This window comes from Mauremys reevesii, linkage group 25 (assembly GCF_016161935.1).
Source record: "Mauremys reevesii isolate NIE-2019 linkage group 25, ASM1616193v1, whole genome shotgun sequence".
NCBI classification, from domain to species: domain Eukaryota; kingdom Metazoa; phylum Chordata; order Testudines; family Geoemydidae; genus Mauremys; species Mauremys reevesii.
In genome coordinates, this window is record NC_052647.1 from 18,420,694 (window position 1) to 18,427,929 (window position 7,236).

Genomic DNA, 7,236 nt, shown 5'->3' on the forward strand with positions numbered 1-7,236 from the left:
TTTAAATATTGCAATACATTCCCCAGCCTTGGGCCTCTCTTCAGGCCACTCTTTTTTCAATCTGGTACGCTGGATCAGAAATAAATAGCATCCATTTCTTTCCGCCATTCCAAGAGAATACATGGTGCCATGGCCCATAAGTACACACTGCATTGACAGTCTTTGTTTAAAAACATGCAGAGGGTGGGAATTAATTAGTTTCACCACAAAATATAAGCAATACGGTTACTACATTCTCTGCTCACTTACACCGGTGCAAACCAGGGGTAACTCTATTAAAGCCACTGGAATTGTATAGACAATAAACGTGAGGCGAGTGAGAGGAGAACCAAGCCCAAAGAGCTTGTCTATGGTAGAAATATTTAGGGATTCTTGAATCTTATATTGTCATTTATATGTGTGCAAAGTGCTGTCAAATCAGACCGGTGGCATTTGACACACTGCAATTCCTTTGCTTAAGTGTAAATGATGACACTTAATGGGATCTTACTCTGCACGCCTTTAATATCACATGCAGCAGACAATGGACCAGACACACTTCTGGTGTAAATCAGCACAGCATTGGCTTCAATGGAGTTATACACATTTATACCAGCTGAAATTCTGGCCCGAGGAGGGCTTCAAATTCCTCTCTCACACAAGGTGCCGGTCTGTTGACTTCAGCAGAGGGACGCTCGATTTCCCTAAGTCTTAACTGAATTCATTCTCATCCAAGCACCCACCTCATCAGCTGGTGTAAATGGATGTCGCTTGATTCACTTCAGAGGAGCTGTGCTACTTGCTCCAGCTGAGGAGCTGCCACTAAAAGTCTAGCTGCTGTCGCTCTCGAGGCAGATTTTTCCCACGCTCTTCCTCGTTTGTTCCTGACACGGCTCTGTAGTTTGTACAACGAATGCCTTGTCTTCCAGGTTCTTTTGTGGTTTTGCTACAACATGGGTGATATCATTTGGCCCAGAGGGCTTCGTGACTGTAGTGTAAGAAAGAATGAATAAAATATTGGCTGGGAATTGCAATGGAGAACAGAGACCTGTGCTTGACTCTCCCTGGTAGCTGGTTACCATAAAAGAAGCCGGAGTGCGGCTAGAAATTGCTCAGATATCTTTAGGTTACTGTGAGTGCTAAACTTATTCTATCTTTGGGTTCAGATGCTTAAGATAGTAATAGAACTGGTATCGATCTCAACAACGCCTCCACCAAAGCGTTAGAAAGTATTAAAAAACTGGCCCCAAGGAGCGAGAATTGTTTCCTTGATTCTGAGGTCTCTGCCAGAGCTAAGGAAGATCATGCTCTGTCCCTGTTTAAGGGGGGGATATGATAGACTATAAAACCATGAATGGTGCGGGAAAAGTGAATACAGGGTGTTATTTGCCCTTTCCCACAATACAAAAACTCAGCCACCCAGGGAAATTAATAGGCAGAAGGTTTAACGCAAACAAATACTTTTTCATGCAACGCACAATTAACCTGTGCAACGTGTTGCCAGGAGATGGCCAAAAGTGTAACTGGGTTCAACAAAGAACTAAAGAAGTTAATGGAGGCTAGGTCCATCAATGGCTTTTAGCCAAGATGGTCAGGGATGTAATTCCATGCTGGGGGCAATCCTACACCTCCGACTGCCAGCAGCTGGGAGGGGAAGAAGAAAGAGGTGGATCTATCCACATCTGTTCTGTACACTCCCCCTGAAGCGCTGGTACTGGCCACTGTTGCAGACAGGATACTAGGTTAGGTGTGTTCTTATTTCATTACAATACCTGGTTATGCCTGTCAAGACAGGCCTTTGGATTTAAATGGCTCATGGCAATAGCTAATTACCCCCATTCACATTTTTTGTTGTGACTGTATTAGAGACAAAAAAAACCCAAACATCCCTGAACGCAAGAATGTTGTGTTGCATTATCAACCGTACCTTCTCTGCAATGGAGCTGCGGTTGACGTTTCCTGGGTTTGTGGTGTGGGAGTGTGCATCATGCCTTTAATAAAGTTAACCCATTGTTTTCATTTGAAATCACCGTTGGGGGGGTGGTTTCTTGCCTGTGGAATTCTGCTCACTGAACGTGGGGGCAGGAAAGCCTGGGAGCTTGTAAAAATGTCATGTCTTATTATCTATTTGTGCTCCCTTTATAGCGTCCTTGTCCTTGGATTCACAGTCACTGACTAGGGGAGGCAGTGTGGTGTAGTGGCTAGAGCACTAGCCTGGGGCTCAGGAGACACGTGCTATTATTGGCTGGAAAGTCACTTCATCTCAGTTTCTTCATCTGTAAAATATGGCTCTTGATATGCAACTCTGTTGTAAAGCACTCTGAGATCTAGGGATAAAAGCGGCTATATAAGAACTAGGTATTGTTATTCTCAAACTAAACTACAGCCCTGAGAGTGAGCTAAAAGATGCTAATGATATTTTTTAAAAAAGCTTGAAATCTAAATGAAACATTTTGATTCCAGCCGACTGAAACAGACCCCACACAGGTTTTTTTCATGACTTTTTGATTCACCAAACGTTTCGGAAAAAAATGTTAAACGCTTCTCCTCCGCCCCAGTTTTTTCAGAATTGCCACTGAATTGAAAAAAATCTGTTATTCCCCCAGCTCTAGTAGAGAGCGGCCTTCCTGTGTGCAAGTTAACTACTCAGGATGGGCTTGAACCAGAGAGATGATGAGTTTTCATTTTAGCTTGCCTGGCTGAAAGTTGGAGGCGTCCAGTTGCTGAAAAGACACCAATCAGCCCAGCAGAAACCAAAACAAAAATTGAGTATTGGGTGTTTTTTGTTTTTTTGACAAAAGCCTGAAAGAAGTTCTGTAGAAAACTTTTGGCAAAAACGGAGAAAAAAATTGCTTTTCTCGAAACTTTTTGCAAGGGATTGGGAAAAAAAAGTTTGTTGTTCACAACAACAGTGGCTGAACTTCCTGTGTCTGGGTGCACTGTGCATTCCTGCTTCCTCCAGGGGCGAGCAAGATGCTGGAAAGGGGCCAAAAAGGAGGTGGGACCCGGCCCATCCCACATAGCTGGACAACCATGGAGAGCAATCTACTTATCCTTAAAGAATGTTCACTCCCCATGAGGGGAGGCAGCTCCAGGAGAGACATTGCCTGCCTGAAATACATTCCGCCACCCAATGCGTCTCCTGGGGCAGTGTGACCCTAGGCAGGGGTATGGCATAAGAGACCCAATCTTGCCCAGAAAACGAGAACCTGCTCCCTTTGCAGTCAGTGGGAACAGGGCAAGGCTGATACATTACTGACACTGGCAAGAGCCTGTTCTCAGGTGGCTGATTATGGTTCAGAGAGAGATGTAGGGTGAACGTCACCCTGTGCACACAGGCCTAGCTTTAGACATGACCCTTCCCAGAGTCCTGTTTCTGCAGCTGCCACATGGGAATAATCCAGGGACTCGTCTACCAGTCAGCACGGCCCCAAGATCGTGTGTGGCCTTACTGTTCTGTAGCCTCATAATTGCTGGCTACGGTGGGGTGTATTTAATCTGCTTGCCATGGCGATGTTATCATAGTGCTGTGTTTGTACCCCTACCAACAAAGCATGCAAAATGCACATATATGAGGCTGAGAATTCATAGGAAAGATTCCTCCCAGACGGTCTTTACAATAAGACTTCATTGTGCAAAATCAGCCTCCTGGTTGTGGTCGACCACAGCACGCTGGCCAAATGGCAGGTATCATTTAACAATCGAAGGGTTAAGAATAGATGAACCATTGCCTAGGGGTGGCTGCTATTTGAATTTATGAAGTGCCGTTATTGCAGAAAACATCTGTTCTGTTCCTGGTTGGAAAAAAAAGGGTATCGCAGGCAAAACAATGGCCAATTTGCAAAACGTTTCTGGTGTGGCTGAGACTGCATTTTTCACTGGAAAAAAAGTTTTGGTTGAAAAATTTCCCTGAGCTCTACTTAAGAACATAAGAACGGCCAGACTGGGTCAGACCAAAGCCCCATCTAGCCCAGTATCCTGTCTTCCGACAGTGAACAATGCCAGGGGTCCCAGAGGGAATGAACAGAATAGGTGATCATCAAGTGATCCATCCCATCACCCATTCCCAGTTTCTGGCAAACAGAGGCGTGGGACACCATCCTTGCTCATCCTGGCTAATAGCCGTTGATGGACCGATCCTCCACAAACATATCTAGTTCTTTTTTGAACCCTGTTATAGGCTTGGCCTTCATAACATCCTCTGGCAAAGAGTTCCACAGGTTGACTGTGCATTGTGTGAATACTTCCTTTTGTTACTTATCGCCAGGTGCAAGCTTATTATTTGTATTATGCAGTGTTGCCAACCCAAAATGATCAAGGTGTCTGGCTCCCCCAAAACCATATGAATGGCTTAAAAATCGTGAGTTTAAAAACAATAATAAAAGTGGGGCTCTTTTTGCTTGCCTGCCAGGTTGTTTGCAACTGTAGGGTGCACTCAGGTCACATTGTCAAGCTAGCCAAGCAACCACGTGGGCTAGAAACTTGATTTTTGTTTTGTTTTTTGTTTAAGAAAAGCTGAGATTCTCATATACAGACACCCCCCCGCCCCGACTAGCCACTTTGTTGCCAGGTATAACCTAGACCAGAACAGCAGCTGGTTATGTGAGGAATAGGCCTCATTCAGGGCACCTGTTGTGCAAATATGAATGGCACTGGAATTACCAGCATCCAGGTGGGCTGCTGCAGGCAGCCAACATGGAGACCAGGCCTCTCGCCTTCCCCTCTTGATGCTCCCTTTGCTGGCTTGAAGGATCAACAGAGGTACAGGGAAGGAGGTGAGGAGAAGGTGACTCTTCCATCCCTAGATTTCCACAGGCTTCTCAGAATCCACCCCACATGCCCAGCAGCTCCATCCCCTCCTGGGGCTGCCCAGACTCCTGCTCATACAACCTCATGAAGGGGCCTTGGACACGGCCAACCACCCTACCTAGGGAAATCAGCACGCCCTCAGATAGCCTCCCTTCCTAGGGGACACAACACCCTCTCAGGTACCCTCCCTCCCCAGGGCACAAAACACCCTCTCAGGTACCCTCCCTCCCCAGGGTACGCTACACTCCCTCAGATACCCTCCCTTCCCCAGTGGACACAACACCCCCTTAGATACCTTCCTTCCCCAGGGCACCAAACACCCCCTCAGGTACCCTCCCGCCCCTGGGGACACAACACCCCCTTAGATACCTTCCCTCCCCAGGGCACAAAACACCCTCTCAGGTACCCTCCCTCCCCAGGGTACGCTACACTCCCTCAGATACCCTCCCTTCCCCAGTGGACACAACACCCCCCTTAGATACCTTCCTTCCCCAGGGCACCAAACACCCCCTCAGGTACCCTCCCGCCCCTGGGGACACAACACCCCCTTAGATACCTTCCTTCCCCAGGGCACCAAACACTCCCTCAGGTACCTTCCCGTCCCTGGGGACACAACACCCTCTCAGGTACCTTCTTTCCCTGGGGACACAACACCCCCTCAGGTACCCTCCCTTCCCAGGGGACACAACCTGCTCTCCTCAGGGGACACAATACCCCGTTAGACATCTCATACCCCTGGCACACCCTATACCTGCCCCAGGGACATAATACACTATCAGACACAGACAACACCCCCCCAGAGGACTCCACCCCCTCACCCCTCCCCCAGAAGCCTCCCAGCCAACACCCAGGAGACTCAACACCTCCAGCCACTACTCCCTAAAGGAATCAATACCCCCTCTGGTGTACCTCATGCTCCCTGGGGGACTCAGAGCTCCCCGCAGGCACAGCCCACACCCTGCCCTACCCCAGGACACCTGATATTCCTCAGGCACACCCAACCCTCCTCAGCCCCCCACCCCACCTTTTCAGTCATGTCCAACACAGCCCAGGGCAACAAATGTCCCTGGAGGAGCATCTCAACGCTTGGTAGCTACGTTTAGGCTCCAACACCTCAGATAATATACGTATCAGCTGGAAATAATGTAAAACTATTTAATTTGATTAGCTTTTACTAAGGAAGCTGCCAATCCTGTCTTCAGTCCTGCTACCCAACATTCACCATGTTCATTTCAGCATGCACTGTAGCCATTCATTATAACCACTAGAGGTCAGACATGAAACAGACCATCGCCACGCTCTTGAATGAACTCACACAGGGAAATGTTGAAAGACAGGAACACCCTGTCACTTATGGGCAAACACTTTCACAAACTGATCACTCCATAGCTAACCTTTCAGTCCTTGTCCTCAAAGGGAACCTGCACAACATCCTCAAAAGACGAACTTGGGAGCTTAAATTCATAATTTTGCTAGACCCAAAAAATCACGATCTTAATACAGACATTGGATTTATGGCTTATTACAACTATCTACCTATCTATCTATCTATCTATCTCCAGACACCCCATCTAGCTAGTTAGCTAGCTAGCTAGGGATCTCTCTGTATTTATCAGGCACTTCTCAGGGTGCTATTAATGTGCTTCTCAGCATCTGACGGGTTTCCCATCTTTTCTTACCGCTATTAGATTACTCTTACATTTTCCAAAGGCCAGTGAGTTCTATGAGCAACTAACTCGTTAGAACCGAATTTTTTTTTAACTGTCTCGATAAGGAGACATGCCGAGTTGCCTAATTAAGACTTCAAAACTGGAAATCACCCGACTCCAAGCGTTGATCTGCTATGTCAGTTTATTGGAAAAATGGAATAAAACAAAGAAAAATGGAACAAAACAGGCACAGTGGCAGGAAATTCTGAACAAGATACAATCTGCACATCAGTGGTCTGCTCTTTGCAAACAATCATGTAGCGGTGAACTGGTGCAGTTAGCTAAGAATACGGAATACACTGTACGAGCTGAAAAATGATAGATCCTCATATTCGGAGTTGATTCATACTCATTTGAGGAAAGGCATTGAACAGCAAGTCTCTGAGAATTTCCCAGTGTCACTGAGACCTTCTTTGGAGCCACATATCTTCACAAATGATTCGCTCCCTTAGTACATACAGCATCCTAACAATATACCCTAATCAAATGGTCTTACAATGACAGACAAGCTAGACCTCAGTAACCCAGGAGGAAAAGGAAAATTTCAGGACAGCAGCTTTGTAAAACTAAAGCTCAGGCAGCTGCCTCATAACAGCAGCTCCCCCAGAAATTAAAAATGCTTCATGCAGCAAGCAATGGAGCATGGGCTGTAATCTTTAAAATCCCCTAATGACGTTAGTGCTGGTAGCAGGTATTGCTGCCACTAGGCAGTGAAGCGAGGACTTTCTAGCGCTCTCTT